Source organism: Papio anubis, chromosome 18, assembly GCF_008728515.1.
Source record: "Papio anubis isolate 15944 chromosome 18, Panubis1.0, whole genome shotgun sequence".
Taxonomy (NCBI): domain Eukaryota; kingdom Metazoa; phylum Chordata; class Mammalia; order Primates; family Cercopithecidae; genus Papio; species Papio anubis.
Genome location: NC_044993.1, coordinates 20,994,762 through 21,013,197, shown reverse-complemented (window position 1 = coordinate 21,013,197; position 18,436 = coordinate 20,994,762). Strand labels below are relative to the sequence as shown.

General features: G+C 47.6%; 1 protein-coding gene across 2 annotated transcripts in view; it reads left to right on the top strand.

The window, feature by feature from the left end:
- Positions 1 to 18,436, top strand: part of CDH1 (cadherin 1) — a 100,121-nt gene that overhangs the window by 32,091 nt on the left and 49,594 nt on the right. The window lies entirely within an intron of this gene.

Genomic DNA, 18,436 nt, shown 5'->3' with positions numbered 1-18,436 from the left:
CTTATATGTTGTAATATAAATGCAAGAATAAGTAATGGCATTTTACTAAAGCAAATCGTTATCCAACACTCTCCTGCCTCAGGGCCATTGTGCCTGCTGTTCCCCGTGTCCACAGCACCCTTCCCCCAGGTGTCCTCTGCCACTTTTGTTTATCTCTTTCCAGTCTCTGCTCAAACTGCCCCAGTTCTCAGCAGAGTCTGTCTTGGATAATAGCTTGCATCTATACCCCTGTCACTGTACCACCCACCCTGCCTTTCTTCCATGGCACTAATTACTATTCAACTTCATGAACTGCTTGTCTTCCTCTCTTTGAATATGAGGTCCTTGAGGGTGGGTCTGTTTTGTTCATTGCTGTATGTCTAGGGCTTGGGCTCAGAATTCTGCCCAGCATACAGGAAGTCCTCAGATATTTGAATATGAATGACTACACAGCTATTTCTCTTGTTTCTATATTTATTACAAATAGATCTATATCAATAACTACTAAAATATGCCTATAGAAATGTTTCATACATAGAGTTAGATTTATGTACATATGTTTTTTCAAAATCCCAAGCGCCTTGCTCTTCTTCCTACTAATGTCTATTGGTTGCTTTCTGATCTCTTTCTGGGAGGCATGTGGTAAAATGCCCTAATCTCAGGTCATATTCATCAGGTTCATATGTCCTCTGCAAATGCACTCTCTTTTCTTTTTTCTTTTTTCTTTTCTTTTTTTTTTTTTTTTGAGATGGAGTCTGCTCGCTCACCCAGGCTGGAGTGCAGTGGCCGGATCTCTCAGCTCACTGCAAGCCCTCGGGCCCCAGGCTTACGCCTATTCTCCTGTCTCAGCCTCCCCGAGTAGCTAGACTACAGGCGCCTCGGGCCACTCCTCGCCTCCGGCTAGTTTTTGTATTTTTAGTAGAGACGGGTTTCACCGTGGCACAGGATGGTCTCGATCTCCTGACCTCGGGTGGATCCTACTCGCTCTCGGCCTCCCAAAGTGCTGGGATTACAGGCTTGAGCCACCGCTACTCAGGGGCTCTTTTTTTTTTTGACACAGGTCTCACTATGTTGCCCAGGCTGGTCTTGAGCTCCTGGGATCAAGTGATCCTCCTGCTTCGGTCTCTCAAAATGCTGGGATTACAAGCATGAGCCACTGTGCCTGACCTGCAAATGTAATTTCATAATTAAAATATTTTATCCATGGCTGGGAGTGGTGGTTCACACCTACAATCCAAGCACTTTGGGAGGCCAACGTGGGAGGATCACTGGAGTCCAGGAGTTCAAGACCAGCCTGGGCAACACAGGGGGACCCCATCTCTACAAAAGATAAAAACATTAGCTGGGGCCAGGAGCCGTGGCTCACGCTGGGGACTATAGGTGCGCCACCACACCTGGCTAATTTTTTTTGTATTCTTAGTAGAGACGGGGTTTCACCATGTTAGCCAGGATGGTCTCGATCTTCTGACCTCATGATCCGCCCGTCTCGGCCTCCCAAAGTGCTGGGATTACAGGCTTGAGCCACCGCGCCCACCCTTTTTTTTTTTTTTTTTTTTAAAGAAAATGGTAGCCTCTGATGGCTACTGTCATGCCCCTGGCTCTTTCAGGTCCGAGTCTGTCTGGAGACCTTTCCTCCCTGTCAGTTAGGGGTCCTTTCTTGGCTACTATTATATTGCTTTCTTCACCTTTGCCTCAGAATCATAAAGTTGGAAGGGCTTTTGGGGCCACCTGGCCTAGCCCTCTCTGCCACCACCAGGTGTGTGCTCCGGGGAGCTCCGCCTCGCGTCCTAAAACTATCACCTTCCTGATTGGGCCTGTCGTCCACAAGACACTGCCTGGCTAGGCATCCCCTGACTACACCTTCTCCTGTGCCTTGAAGGACCTAGAGGTAAAGGTTTGGGTCTCTTGTGTCCCATCCCTACTGCCAGAACCCAAAGGTCCCCAGCACATAGAGGGCCCTTAGGTGATGTTCATGGACAGATGAATGACTCCACTTCTGCCTTCAGGTGGGTACCAGCCAGTCGACATCCAGATTCATTCAGAGCCTGCCATGGGCAAGGCACCAGCCCTGCGCCTTCAGAGAACGTGGCAATAAGGAAGGATTTCAGAGAGCGGCACATTCTAGAAGGAAGTAAAGCAGTGAAACGGAGTAGGGAGTGCCTGGGGTAGTGGCGCAGGGCCCCTCTAGCTGAGGAGTGGGTCAGGCAGGAGGACGCTTGTGTGGTACTTCGTGGTAGAAAGGAGGACGCCATGAAGAGAGCAATAGGAAGAGAATTCCAAGCAGAAGAACAGCAAGGGCTGAGAGCCTGAGACGGGAAGGAGCGCGGTATGCGGAGTGGGCAAGAGGCCCAGTGTGGCAGGGCCTGGTGGGCAGATGGGCTCACAGGCGGGAGATAAGCTGGGAGGGGAAGGCAGAGGCTAGAGCTGATCTCTAGTTTTTTAGACCTTGTCTTCCAAAAGACAGGTAAGTGCCTCTGCCTCCGTCAGCTTCCACCGAGATGAAGTGATACAAACCAGACCGTGCAGCCAACTCCTGCGTCAGGTTCCATAGGAATCCTTTCCCCGCCAGCGGAGGAGGCTCTCCGTCTTTTGGAAATGATGTGCAGGAGACAGAGCTGATTCTCATTTCTTCCATGCACACGGCTAAGCACAGGCTGGTGTGTGAGAAAGGGTTCGGGGCGGGCGGTTGGTGGGAGTTAGCTCCCGGCTGTTCTGCCTTGTAGTCCCAGGCAACTCAGACCTTCCCTGGCTGCTACTCACACCTACGCTTTCCTATGCAAACTCTGATCTTCTTTTTCAGCCGTAGAATCCCAGAATAGCAGCTAATATATATTGAGCCCCTTTATTTTTTCTTTTTAAGACGGGGTCTCACTTTGTCACCCAAGCTGGAGTGCAGTGCAGATCACAGCTCACTGTAGCCTTGAACTCCTCGGCTCAAGCAATCCTCCCACCTGACCTCCCAAGTAGCTGGGACCATAGGCCTGTGCCACCATACCAGGCTAATTAAAAAAACTTTTTTTGTAGCCGAGCGTGGTGGCGCATGCCTGTAATCCCAGCACTTTGGGAGGTGGAAGCGGGTGAATCACGAGGTCAAGAGATTGAGACTATCCTGGCCGACATGATGAAACCCCATCCTACTAAAAATACAAAAATTAGCTGGGCATGGTGGTGCGCTTCTGTAGTCCCAGCTACTCTGGAGGCTGAGGCAGGATAATCGCTTGAACCCCGGAGGCGGAGGTTGCAGTGAGCCAAGATCGTGCCACTGCACGCCAGCCTGGTGACAGAGCGAGACTCCATCTAAAAAAAAAAAACTTTTTTTTGTAAAGATGAGATCTCACTATGTTGCCCAGGCTGGTCTCAAACTCCTGGCATCTTGCCTCTGCCTCCTAAAGTGCTGGGATTCCAGGTGTGAGCCACCGTGCCTAGCCCATTGAACTTTTATTCTGTGTCTGGCAGTGCTAAAGGGCTTTACGTGGATTCACTTGTTGAATCATCCCATGCCCTTAGGAAATAGAGACCATCACTATCTCTGTTTTGCATACGAGGAAATTGAGGCAGGAGAGGTGAAATCACATGCCCAAGATGGCATAGTTGATAAGTGGTTCTGGGGCTTGAACTTGGGTCGTCTGACCTCTGACCTGGGGCTCTCAACCACTTAATGCTACACTGGGACCCTGACTTAAGGACTCAGGGTCTAGGCTCCTTATCTCAAAATTGGCCCCGTGTTGCCACACAACGGCCAGTCGCTCATGTCCTTGCCTTGCTTACCACCTAATCGGGCAGGCCTAGCAGACAGGGACACTGTCTTTCTTATCCTCTTCGTGCCATGCACAGAAGGGCAGGACTCCGTTAGAACTTGGAAGCTTCCTCTCTAATTTATGGTTTGTTCCTCTCCAACATATGGGAGAGATAGATAAGTCTCTTTAATTAGTTCACTAAGATTAATAAGCCATAGACCCATCAAGGAAAATTCAATAAATGCTCACTGGGCATCTTTTATGCACCAGGCTCTGTCTACATTCAGAGCGAGAGAACAGTCACAGCTGACATCTATGGACCACTTACAACTGGCCTGGCTCTGGGCTAACCCCCGCTGTGTACAGATATTATGTATACTTCACTCTATACCCTGTGACGTAGGTCTTCCTGAAAATCACCACACTATGTCAAATCACCTATTAAAAACACCAGACTTAGGCTGGGCGCGGTGGCTCAAGCCTGTAATCCCAGTATTTTGGGAGGCTGAGGCAGGTGGATTGCTTGTGCCCAGGAGTTTGAGACCAGCCTGGGCAACAGAGTGAGACCCCATCCTAACAAAAAATACAAAAAGTACAAAAAAATTACCTGGTAGTCCCAGCTACTCAGAAGGCTGAGGTGGGAGGATTGCTTGAGCCTGGGACGTCCAGGGTACAATGAGCTATGATTGCACCACTGCACACCACTGCACTTGCCCTGTAATAGGGCAAGGCCCTGTCTCAAAACAAACAAACAAACAAAAAAAACACCACCCTCATTTTACAATTAACATTGTCATATTTGCCTTCTCTGTGTGTGCCTCTTAAGCGTGTGCGTCCGAGCATGCACTTTATGAGTCATTTGAAAGTATGCTGCAGGCATATTTCACCCCTAAATACTCTAGTCTGCATCTCCTGAACCACAATGCCATTATCACAGCTAAGAAAATGTATATCATCTAACATCCACTCTGATGGCAGATATACCCAACCATCCCAAGAATGTCTTGTGTTTATTACAAACGCTCACATGCTAGTCATTTCAAACATCGCCTCCCGAGGTCCTTGTGTACCCAGAAGGGAACATGAGAAGAGAAGGTGGTGTTACTGCCTTTGATGTGCCTAAGGCCCCCTTTTTGTTCTCCCACTTTGGAGATAGAATTTGAAGCATCGGTTGGATTCTAGGAGCAGTTACATGTTTCTGTTTTTGTGTTTAAAAGCATGTAGGTTTCATGTAAGCTATATGCATGCACACACCAGCCACACATAGGACTCAAGTTTGTAACTTTTTTTTTTTTTTTTTTTGAGACGGAGTCTTGCTCTATCGCCCAGGCTGGAGTGCAGTGGTGTGATCTCTGCTCACTGCAAGCTCCGCCTCCCAGGTTGATGCCATTCTCCTGCCTCAACCTCCTGAGTAGCTGGGACTACAGGCGCTGGCCGCCACGCCCGGCTAATTTTTTATATTTTTAGTGGAGACGGGGTTTCACTATGTTAGCCAGGATGGTCTCGATCTCCTGACCTTGTGATCCGCCCGCCTTGGCCTCCCAAAGTGCTGGAATTACAGGTGTGAGCCACCGTGCCCGGCCTCAAGTTTGTAATTTAAAAAGACATTTCCTTCCCCTATAATAAAGCATAGCTGGCATTTCTACATCTGAAGCGTCTAAGATAAAGCTGATGGTATCAGCATGTTGCTTTCAAGAGAAACAAAAGGTTATGATTTGATAGGCCCTGAAATTAGACATCAAGGTCAAGACAGTGTAAACTTAGGTGTGATCGTTTTCCAAAGCTGTCACTCAGATGTTTAGCAAAATGTCCCCCTTTACATTTCCCCTGTCTTCTACAGGTCTCCCCCATCCACCCCAAAGGAGGAAAGTTAGGAGGGAAGATTGTCAAAAGTCCTCAAATATAACTATTTTAGATTTCTTTTTTTTTTTTTCTTTTGGTGAGACAGAGTCTCGCTTTATCACCCAGACTGGAGTGCAATGGTGCAATCTTGGCTTACTGCAACCTCCACCCCCAACCCCTGGGTTCAGGTGACTCTTGTGCCTCAGCCTCCCAAGTAGCTAGCTGGGACTGTAGGCATGCACCACCATGCCTAATTTTTGTATTTTTAGTAGAGATGGGGTTTCACCATCTTGACCAGGCTGGTCTCAGACTCCTGACCTCAAGTGATCCACCCACCTTGGCCTCCCAAAATGTTGGAATTAAGGTATGAACCACCGCACCAGGCCTATTTTAGATTTCTTTGAATGTAGTAGAAGGTAACAAGCATAGTTCATATACTTTTACTATTTTTAATAATGACCAATGTTTCCTGAGCGTGAATAGTGCATTAAAGTGCTGAGCGGCACGCCTGGTACACAGCAGGAGTCCAATGTTAGCTATATGGACAGTACCTGACATTCAGCGGGTTTGAATCATTCAGACTTGAAACTGCACTATGATATTTTACTTAGTAAAATCCCATTAAAAAATTTTTTTTAAATAGTATGTTTTGTAGAGACAGGGGTCTCACTATATTGCCCAGGCTGGTCTTGAGTTCCTGGGCTAAAGCAATCCTCCCACCTTGGCTTTCCAAAGTGCTGGGATTATAGGCATGAGTCCCTGCACCTGGCATAAAGTCTCATTTTATATTGCAACTTTTAAAGAATGGGAGTGCATCACATCTACTTTTAAAGGAAAGCTGAGCACGTTTTGAGTTATGCACAGTTTTCAGCAAAACAGCCCATGCATAAAATCCAACAGGCTTGTCAGGTTGGGCTGGTCATTTTACATTACTTTCTCATGTAGTTCTCACGACAGTCCTGTTATGTAGAGATTGCCATTTGGCCCATCTTATAGAGAGGAAACTAAGCCTTAGAGAGGGTAAGTGACTTAACCTTAAGTATGTCTGAGTGGTGGAGCTGAAACCTCAATCTTGGTGTGGCTGACTTTAGACTTGTTACTTGTAACCACTATGCAGTCCCAAGCTTGTGTTTGTTGCTGTTCCTAATGCAGCATTGGTGCCTCTAAGCCTCATATCATGAACTGGTTCAGAGAGAGAAAGCCACAGTCCCCACTGGGTTCATTTAGTGTGGTGTTCAGGTATGTTGGCATCGTGCTTCCTCCAGTCTTTCTCAAGCCTCATAGGCAGAAAACCCATCACGAAAGCATAGTGGTCAAGAGCCATGGGCTCTGGGGCCAGATGGCTTGTGCTCACTCTAATTCCAGGTTCACACCAGTAACTTGTCAATTATGTGACCTTGGGCAAGTTACTCGACCTCCATATGCCTCAGTTTTCTCATCTGTCAAATGGAGACAATAATAGTACCTAATTCATACTATTATGAACATAAATGACTTATATAAGCGTGGCATGTAGTGTGCTATAGAGCATTAGCTGCTAATATTATCTCCACCACCAAAGGCTTTAGCCAAGACTGCCTTCAAAAGCAGTGTTTGTGGGGTGCTAGTGTTTTAGAAAAGGTAACATTTCCTTTTTTTTCTTTTTTTTTTGAAATGAGGTCTGACTCTGTCACCCAGGCTGGAGTGCAGTGGTAGTACAACCACAGCTTATTGCAGCTTCAACCTCCCAGGCTCAAGCCATCCTCCCATCTCAGCCTCCTGAGTGGCTTGACTATAGGTGTGTACCACCACACCTGGCTAATTTTTGTATTTTTAAATTTTTAATTATTATTATTTTTGAGATGGGGTCTCACTTTGTTGCCCAGGCTGGAGTGCAGTGGCATGATCTCAGCTCACTGTAACCTTCGCCTCCCAGGTTCAAGCGATTCTCCTGCCTTAGCCTCCCGAGTAGCAGGGACTACAGGCGTGCACCACCATACCCAGCTAATTTTTGTATTTTTAGTACAGATGGGTTTTGCCATGTTGACCAGGCTGGTCTCAAACTCCTGACCTCAGGTGATCCACCTGCCTCAGCCTTCCAAAGTGCCGGGATTACAGGCATGAGTCACCATGCCCGGCCTGAAATTGTACACTTTATTTATTTTTGAGACAGAGTCTTGCTCCGTCACCCAGGCTAGAGTGCAGTGGTGCAATCTCGGCTCACTGCAACCTCCACCTCCTGTGTTCAAGCAATTCTCCTGCCTCAGCCTCCCAAGTAGCTGGGACTACAGGTGCATACCGCCACATTCGGCTAATTTTTGTAATTTTAATAGAGACGGGGTTTCACCATATTGGCCAGGCTGCTCTCGAATTCCTAACCTTGTGATCCGCCCGCCTTGGCCTCCCAAAATGCCAGGATTACAGGTGTGAGCCACCGCGCCCAGCCAATTGTACACTTTAAATTGGCAAATTTTGTGTCATGTTAATGGTATCTCAATGTTTTTTGAAATGCCAACGGGGAACAAATCATCATTAGTGAAATAGCTCTTGTTCGCATTAGTAAGTAGAGCTCCAGGCCTGAGCTTTTAGTAAACAGTTATGAGCCCCACTGATTCCACGTGGTCCTGCCCTCTGAAGCAGAGCCGTGGTTTGCAGCCTTCCCAGAAACAGAAAGGCTTCTGGGAAACCACAGCTCCCTACCTGCTGAAGGAAATGGACACCCAAGATAAGCTGGATATATTGTGTGTGTAATCAAAAGGCAGGCAAGCAGGTTTTCCAGATGAGCCTAAGCTAATGGCTTAAAAGGGTGTTTAAAAGAGAAAGCAGTAGCCTGACTGGTCTGAACTCCTGCCCTGTCAGCAGAAACGGTGCATTCACAACGCTGGTATGCACGGCAAGCCTCTGCCTCCTGATTTAGTTAATAAGCAGTTTTCCTGCGGAATTGATTGAGGGGGAGAGAGGTGTTTCTCTTCCTGGCTCCCTTGGTGTGTGCCCGCTCATGTCAGAAGGCAGGAAGTTCTCTGGGAATTCACACCAGAGGTTTTGCTATTATTTAAGCAAATTAAGGCCTTTGGGAACAGCCAGGTGGCCTTTCAGGTTTTGCCAGGGCCAAACAGCCCTATCTCCTGCCAAGGTGTTGAGTCAACTTATTTACAGCGCTCAGAGCCAGTTCCTGAGCTGCTGAAATCCCCAAAGGCCTGGTCTAAATGGGCCTGGTCAGACATCCACACCGCCTGCCTCATCAGCACTTTTAGCCTTCCACCTGCCGTGCGGGCTTGACTGAGATGCCCCGGTGGCTTCTCCTGGGAACAAACCGCTCCCATCTGTAAGCTGCCGCCTTCCTTGGGTAACTTTGCCTCTCTCTGCCTCTTTACTCCCTGCACAGAGGGTCCAGGAGGCACATCATCCAGGGAGGCAGGGCTAGGTGGAAGTTAAGGTGATGGGCTTTGGGGTCCGGCAGGCCTGAGTTCAATTCCCAGCTCTGCTGTGTGCTATTGTAGCTGTGTGGTTTGAACAAATCCGTTACCACTGACTATTGCTTTATTCACCTATGAAATGGGAGTAACACAGTACCCACCTTCCAGGCTGTTGTGAAGATTGACTGCAATTCTGCCTGGTGCTTCTGATAGGGTCAATAACTGAGGGGTTGGCCGGGCGCGATGGCTCACACCTGTAATCCCAGCACTTTGGGAGTCCGAGGCAGGTGGATCACGAGGTCAAGAGATCCGAGACCATCCTGGCCAACATGGTAAAACCTCGTCTCTACTAAAAATACAAAAATTAGTTGGGCGTGTTGGCGTGCACCTATAGTCCCAGCTGCTCGGGAGGCTGAGGAGACTCGCTTGAACCCGGGAGGTGGAGGTTGCAGTGAGCCAAGATCACGTCACTGCACTCCAGCCTGGCGACAGATGAGTGCTGGGGGTGTTGGAGGGAGGCTGGAGAATGAAAGGGAGGCAACTGAGGCCACAATGTCTGGCTGTTTCGAATCCCCCCACCACCAACTCAAACCCTCTGATCTGCAGATAAAGAACTCCAAGACAGTTCTTACTTCTCCCAGAATAAAAGCCCAGCTCTCTCCAATGAGGCTCCAGCTACATCGGACTTTGTCACTGACTACCCTTGTGTCACTCGCTCTATTCAGCCGCCACCCTGGACTGGCTCCCAACCAAGTTGTGTTTGCTTTTCCCTCTGCCTGGAATGTCCTTCCACCAGGGACCATGTGACTCTCTCCCTCCCTCCTTCCTTCCCTCCCTTCCAGCGAGTCTCAGGTCTCAGTTAAAACTGCCTTTGCTCTAAGTCACCTTCATTGCCTTTGACATGGCACCCCACTGCCTCCAGCACTCCCTCCTTATCCTTCCTCCCTGTTTATTTTATTATTTTTTATTTATTTATTTTGAGACAGAGTCTCCCTTTGTCACTCAGGCTGGAGTGCAATGGCGTGATCTTGGCTCACTGCAAACTCTGCCTCCTGGTTTCAAGTGATTCTCCTGCCTCAGCCTCCCAAGTAGCTGGGATTACAGGTGTGCGCCACCACACCTGGCTAATTTTTGTATTTTTAGTAGAGACGGGGTTTCACCATGTTGGCCAGGCTGATCTTGAACTCCTGATTTCAAGTGATCTACCCATCTCGACCTCAAAGTGCTGGGATTACAGGCGTGAGCCACCATGCCCAGCCCCTGTTTTATTGTTTTCTCTACAGCGTTTACTACCTTATTGTGTGTTTTTGGCTAAGGGACCTTGGAGTCAACCCCAGGAGAACAATGCTGAGGAACCAGGAGCGGCTCTCCCATCACTTCACACATCTTCTAAAGCTGGCTAGGACTGCACCTCATTCTCATGATTTCATGCCCACGGTTACCTACAGGGTGTTACCTGAGCAGAGCAAGTGACATGAGGGTAGTTGGTGACAAAGACAGAAGTAGCTGAGGCCTCACTGTAGAGAGCTGGGCTTTCATTCTGGGAGAAGCGAGTCTCTGGAGGACTCTGCATAGAGCAGTGGCTTATCATGGCCTGACCGAGGTTGTAGCAAGCTCACTGAGGCTATTGTGTAGACAAGAGGCCGTAGCAACCTGGGCCAGAATTGGGAAGATTAAGGAGGCTACTGCAGTGGTCCAGGCGTCCAGAGATGAAACAGAGATGAATTGGGTCTGTGGGGAAAGAAGTGTTGGCTGACAAGCTGTTCTGTCTCTGTGTTCTCCTCTCCTGGCCCCTCTTTGCCCACCTGTCCCCACTCCTCAGCTGTGCTTTGAATTTTGTAATTCACAGCACTCAAAGCACTCACGCAGGAGGCCTGACATTATTTATCTGGTTTGAGTTGGGGGTGGGGTATTGGAAACAATTAGACATTGTGGCCTCAGTTGCCTCCCCTTCATTCTCCAACCTCCCCCACACACCCACAGCACTCATTTTAACCCCTCAGTATGTCTTTTCATTTTTCCTTCTTTCTTTTTTAGAGTTAGGGTCTCACTCTTTCATCCAGGCTGGAGTGCAACGGTGTGATCACGGCTCATTGCAGCCTTGACCTCCTGGGCCCAACCAATTAACCCCACCTCAGCCTGCCCAGTAATTGGGACTACAGGAGCATGCCTCCACACCTGGCTAATTTTTTCTCTTTTTAGAGATGTGGTCTTGCCATGTTGCCCAGGTTGGTGTCGAACTCCTGACCTCAAGCGATCCACCCCGCCTTGGCCTCCCAAAGTGTGGGGATTACAGGCATGCACCACCATGCCCGGCCAATTTTTAAATTTTTTGTAGCGACAGGGGTCTCAGTATGTTGCCCAGTCTGGTCTCAAACTCCTGGACTCAAGTGATCCTCCTGCCTCAGCCTCCCAAAGTGCTGGGATTACAGGCCCGAGCAATCATGCCCAGTCCCCTCTGGATGTCTTTAATCCAGAGATCCCCTTTGGGAGCTGAGACTCTTTGAGAGACTGTTGGAGGCCACGGAGCCTCCCACAGGTACCCATATCTTAACCCACAGTTCCAGGGGGCCCACATCTTCCTTGACGCCCTCACTAGCCGAAACCTTGGCTCAAGTCCTAGGTGCTCACCGCTAAAGCCTCAAGGAGGGGTCAGAAAAGCAGAACAGCAGCCCAAGACACTCCTTTCATGGCCACAGAGATGTTTCCAGATGGCCTGAGAAGGGAGTGGTTGGGGTGGGCAGCTGTTGTTCCCCATAGTATCAAACCTTTGATCAAGAGGGGTGGAGAAGGATTGACTTTCTCAAGTTCAGGACTTCCTTCTGGCTCCACAGGCACCCCCTACAGGCAAAGGACCACCACACCCAAAGGCAGGAGTGGCCAATCCTGAGGGCGTTGACGGGGGCCGCAGGGAGGCAGTTCACGCCCTCAGGATTTGACTCTACAGGGAAGGCCCTGGGGATGTTGCCCTGTCCAGGAACCTGCACATCCACCTTGGGGGCACTAACTGTCCTTAGGGTGACCTCAGAGGCAGTTGCAGAAGTTTCTAGTTCTGCAGAAGCCATTTGTGGCAGAACGGGAGCAGCAGCTTACCACATACAAACTCTTCAAATGTTCCCATCAACTGTGACAGGTGGGGGCCACCCTGTAGTTGAAGAGGAAACTAAGACTCAGGCGTTACTGAACTTCCCTGGAGTTAACACAGCTAGTCAGAGGCACAGTTCGCTTTAAAGTCCCCATCTATCTAGACTCCAGGCCTAAGCACTGACCGTTAGTTCTGTGTAGGGTCAGATTATCTTGTTTTTCTTCTCTCCGCCGGCCCACATCTTCCCCTCTGGTGCCATTGTGACCGATTCTTCGCAAAGGAGTCAGCACTAGAAATGTTGACAATGAGTCCGTTTCCTGCCGCTCACCCCACACAGGGCTCCTTCCCATCCCTGCCCCTCCGCCTCTGGACCAGCTCCATGGGTCAGTGTTCCTCTTAGAGCATGACTCTTGGAAAGAAAAACAGCACTTACCATTGAGATCATTAGATTGCAACCCTGAGAATGTACTTATCAAACCACAAATAGAATCAGAGAAGGACTATATGGTCTCCCATATCCTGAGTGTCTCATTTCTGAAAACGCAACTGAAATCTGGTTTTGGAAGCCACATCACATGTTACCCTTTGAGATTATGGTCAACTGAACACCCATCCCTCCTTTGGTTCAACCCTCTCATTAAAGAAAAGAAAAAGGGCCAGGAGTGGTGGCTCACTCTTGTAATCCTAGCACTTTGGGAGGCCGAGGCAGGCAGATATCCTGAGCTCAGGAGTTTGAGACCAGCCTGGGTAACATGGCGAAACCCCATCTCTACTAAAAATACAAAAATTAGCCGGGCGTGGTGGCTCATGCCTGTAATCCCAGCTACTTGGGAGGCTGAGGCACGAGAATCGCTTGAACCCAGGAGGTGGAGGTTGCAGTGAGCTGAGATTGCGCCACTGCACTCCAGCCTGGGTGACAGAGTGTCTCAAAAAAAGAAAAGAAAAGCATTTGTATATGTGAACATGGAAAGACAAACACAAGCCAATTTAAATGGTACCTAAGAGCCTAAAAGCTCCGCCTGTCAGCAGTTCATCTGAGACAAGCACTGTTGATTTCTTATTTCCTTCTGAAGATATTCTTTTTTTTTTGTTTTTTGTTTTTTTTTTTGAGATGGAGTCTCGCTCTGTCGCCCAGGCTGGAGTGCAGTGGCGCGATCTCAGCTCACTGCAAGCTCCGCCTCCCGGGTTTACGCCATTCTCCTGCCTCAGCCTCCCGAGTAGCTGGGACTACAGGCGCCCGCCACCTCGCCCGGCTAGTTTTTTGTATTTTTTAGTAGAGATGGGGTTTCGCCGTGTTAGCCAGGATGGTCTCGATCTTCTGACCTCGTGATCCGCTCGTCTCGGCCTCCTAAAGTGCCAGGATTACAGGCTTGAGCCACCGCGCCCGGCCTCCTTCTGAAGATATTCTAAGCCTATTCCCTATCCTATTTAGCTTTGCGCTCTTTAAAGACAGATTCTTCCCATGTTATTACATATACACTTAACTTGATTCTTTTTTAAACAGCTCCCTCATTCATTTTATTTATTTATTTTGAGACAGAGTCTCGCTCTGTCATCCAGGCTGGAGTGCAGTGGCATGATCTGGACTCACTGCAACCCCCACCTCTCGGGTTCAAGCAATTCTCATGCCTCAGCCTCCCTTGTAGCTGGGACTACAGGCACCCACCACTATGCCTGGCTAACTTTTGTATTTTTAGTAGAGATGGGGTTTCACCATGTTGGCCAGGCTGGTCTTGAACTCCTGACCTCAAGCGATCTGCCCAACTGGGCCTCCCAAATTGCTGGGATTTAGGCGTGAGCCACCGTGCCTGGTCCCTCACGGTTTTTAATTTTTGCATCATTTTCCATTGAGTGGATGCCCATCATTGATTTACCCAGCCCTCTGTCAATGATGTGTCTATCTTTTGCCACCGTAAACAAGCTGGTAGTGGCCCTCTGTATATCTGCCCTCATGCAATGTGTGAGTCCCTCTGTGAGATGAAGTCCTAAAATTGGGCTTTGCTGAAAGAAAGGATTTATGCATGTAAAATCTATAAACATGATCAGAATGTTCTCTTAAAAAGCCATACTGGTTCCTGCTTGCCATGATGTCCAAAGTCTTTGAGCCCCACATCTTTGCTGGTACAGTTCTACCTCTGTGCATTACAGATGATAAAACGAACCCGGAAAAAATGCAAGGGGCTTGCCTGAAACTCTCCAGGGAGAAGCTGGTCATCTGACTCTGGTCAACTGGCATCCAGCATTTTTTTTGCTAGACCAGCTGACCATCATCCGCCGGCAGTACCCCCTTCCTTCTCCCATCATGTGTGGGTCATCCTCCTTTCCACCACTCACACGGACCCCTCCCTCTGGTCTCCTGCATCCTGCATTGCTAAGATTCTCAGAGGGGTGCCAGTCCTCTGGGAGTGGTTGCAAAGAGCCTTCTGACTGGTCGACAACTTACTTCCTAAGTCCTCTGAGTGTTTGTAAAAATACAATGTTTCCTCCTGTGGAGTAAATTGTAAGCAGTTCACACGTGATCCCCTACTTTTTTTTTCTTGATCCTTTGCATGTGTGTGGTTTTTTAAAAACTTTTTTATTATTTCAATAGGTTTTTGGGGAGCAGGTGGTGTTGGTTACGTGAATAAGTTCTTTAGTGGTGATTTCTGAGATTTTGGTGCACCCATCATCGGAGCAGTGTACACTGTACCTGTGTACACTGTGTAGTCTTTTATCCCTCACCCCCTTCCCACCCTTTCCCCTAAAATCCGCAGAGTCCATTGTATCATTTTTATGCCTTTGCATCCTCATAGCTTAGCTCCCACTTATGAGTGAGAACATACAATGTTTGGTTTTCCATTCCTGAGTTACTTCACTTAGAATACTAACCTCCAATTCCATTCTTTTTTTTTTTTTTTTTTTTAACAGCTTCAGTTCCTAGGTCCAGTGTTTCCTGTCTCTAATCCCAGTGACTCAGGAGGGTGAGGCGGGAGGGGGCCGCTCCTACCCTCCTGTTCGGTCATTTTAGCAGATGACTTTCACCCTCATGCCTGTTGCACTGTGATTACAAGAAGGAATTATTTTTAACTTTATGAATAGGTCATATGTTCACATGGGCACCATTGAAAAAAATCAAATAATCTAAAAAGTATACAATGAAAAGTTCTGCTCCCACCCTGTCCCCCTTTGGTCTAATAACGTGCCTCCCCCATACCTAAAATCTTACTTGTTAGTGTCTTTTAAAGTTCTGTATATAACTATAAACAAATATGAACATATATTCTTTGAGACAGAGTCGTGTTCTTTTTTTTTTTTTTTGAGATGGAATCTCGCTCTGTCGCCCAGGCTGGAGTACAGTGGCGTGATCTTGTCTGAGTGCAACCTCTGCCTCCCAGGATCAAGTGATTCTCCTGCCTCAGCCTCCCAAGAAGCTGAGACTACAGGCACACACTACCATGCCCAGCTAAGTTTTGTATTTTTAGTAGAAACAGGGTTTTACCATGTTGGCCAGGCTGGTCTCCAACTCCTGACCTCAAGTGATCCACCCACCCCAGCTTCCCAAAGTACTAGGATTATAGGTGTGAGCTACCATGCCTGATCAAGACAGAGTCTTGTTCTGTGGCCCAGGCTGGAATGCAGTTGTGCAGTCATGGCTCACTGCAGACTCAAACTCCTGGGTTCAAGCGATCCTCCTGCCCCAGCCTCCCAAAATGCTGGCATTACAGGCATAAACTTATTTCTTACTCCCTTCTTTTTAGTTACACAAAAGATAGTGCTGCTTTGCACTTGGTTTTATCAGCAAACAATAATGTATCTTGAAGATCATTGCCCTAGAGAGCATAAAGAGCTTTTTTTTTTTTTTTTTTTTTTTTTAAATAGGTTCATAGTATTTCATTGCAAGGAAATTCCATAATTTAATCCTCTATTGATGGCTATTTGGGCTGTTGCCCATGTTTTGCTAGCACAAACAATGCCTTAGTGAGTAACCTTTTACATACATCATTTTTGTGTGCGAGCTTTCCAATTTCACATTGGAAAATGGGAACAGGCCAGGTAAATGGCCCATGGAGCCTTTCTGCAAGAGCAGCAACCAGGAAAATAAAAGGCTGGAGAACCACTGCTGGAACAGGTGCCCCATCTCCTTGTGGTAGCAACAGTACCACAGCATCTTGTGAGTGACCTGTGACTGTCCTCCAGCATATGCCACAGTCGGATTCTGGTACTTGTGGGTTACTCTTCTTCATGCTCTTTTCTTTTCTTATTATTTTTGCCTACTTGGAATTCTTTTTTTTTTAAATTTAAGACAGTCTTGCTCTGTTGCCCAGGCTGGAGTGCAGTGGTGCGATATCGGCTCACTGCAACCTCCGCATCCTGGGTTCAAGAGATTCTCCTGCCTCAGCCTCCCGAGTAGCTGAGATTACAGGCGCCCGCCACCATGCCCGGCATTTTTGCTTTTTTAGTAGAGACGGAGTTTCACCATGATGACCAGGCTGGTCTTGAACCCCTGACCTCTGGTGATCTACGTGCCTTGGCCTCCCAAAGTGCTGGGATTACAGGGGTGAGCCACTGTGCCTGACCCTACTTGGAATTCTTGAAGTGAGCACCCCAGTCTGAGATCTTTCTGCTGTCTTTTTTTCTTTTTCTTTTTTTTTTTTTTTTTGGTATTCAGAAGGCTGCAGCATGGATTGTAGGCTTCATTTCTCAGGAGACTGAGCAAAGGCACACACATAGTCTGAGCAGTTACCTTTCCAGGCAGTCAGAGTAGATTCAGCAAATGCTCTTGGAAGCAGCTGCCTTTCCCATCAATGCTTATTTGTTCTTGATATTGAAAAATGATGCTAGCATCCATTAAAAGAGAAGAGGCACCCTCTTGTGAGCTCTATTGGACAAGTGAGCACTTGTTGTACAGTCATCTGCAAGTGCATGTGACCTGGAGACTGTGGGAAATGCCTCACTTCGCAGCGTTGGCTTCCAGCTCTTCTCTTGCGCTGTTTGAGTTTTGTTCCAAAGGTCAGAGGCAGAGGGTCCAAGCTTTTCCAGCACAGCCCACATCTGAAAGTAGTGCAAGCCTCATATTCATTCTTTGTAGAAGGTTTCCAGATCTTGTTCTTGAGTTATTGAATGATTCAAAGGTTCTGAATTCCACAACGGCTTCCTGTGTTTTCGCAGCCAGATTCAGCACATTTTGGGGTCGGCCAGTGCTTAGAAAATGTGGCCCTACATTGATGTGTGTTTATATCTGGGTTGTGTTTTTTATAGAGAAAAGTCTGTGGTTACTTTTACCCATACCATATTGCTGTTAACTACCTCTGGAATTTCTCTCCCTCCGCAAGCCTAGTACTGAAGAACAGAAGTTTTGGTGCTGGCTGGTTCTGGGGCGCATGTTCCTTCAGAGGCTGACCTGCTTTGTGACCTTGACAAGGCCCTGACCTTGAGCAAATGACTTAAGCCTTTCGCCTCCGTTGCTCATCAGCATTAAGGGGGTTAAAAACCCTACCTGCCTCACAGCAACATAGGAGTCAATGTAAAGTGCACAGTTCCCACACGTAATGACTGTCATCATGAATATTTACTCTCAAAAAGATTTTTTGTTTTTAGTTTTTGGTTGTTGATTTTTTTTTAATAGAGATGGGATCCTACTAGGTTGCCCAGGCTGGTCTCAAACTCCTGACCTCAAGTGATCCTCCCACCTCAGCCTCCCAAAGTGCTGGGATTATAGGCGTGAACCACTATGCCCAGCCTATAACTATTGTTTGTTTATTTATTTTTTTGGAGACAGAGTCTTGCTTTGTTGTCCAGGCTGGAGTGCAATGGTGCAATCTCAGCTCACTGCAATCTCTGCCTCCTGGGTTCAAGCAATTCTCCTGCCTCAGCATCCTGAATAACTAGGATTATAGGCATGTGCCACCATGCCCGGCTAATTTTTTGTATTTTTAGTAGAGACGAGGTTTCACCATGTTGGCCAGGCGTGTCTTAAACTCCTGGCCTCAAGTGATTCGCCCGCCTTGGCCTCCCAAAGTGCTGGGATTACAGGTGTGAGCCACTACACTCAGCCTACTGTTAATTAAGAATTGTTTATGGCTTCTCTTCTCTGCACTTTTTCATAACCTTGGCATTTTTGGGTGCCTGGATTGTTTCATTTTTGAACCATAGGACTTTGACTCATGGGGTATTCCCCAAGAGACCCTAATAGCTATATATTTCTTACTGGTTCATTGAGATTTAATTTACATATCACACAATTTACCCACTGTAAGTGTACAGTTAGATAATTTTTATAAATATACACAGCTGTTCAGCTGTCACCACAATCCAGTTTTAGAATACTTCGCAAGTTCCCGTGGGCCTATTGGTAGTTAAGCCTAGCTCAGCTCCAGACAACCATTGATCTGCTTTTTGTCTATAGTTTTCTAGATTTT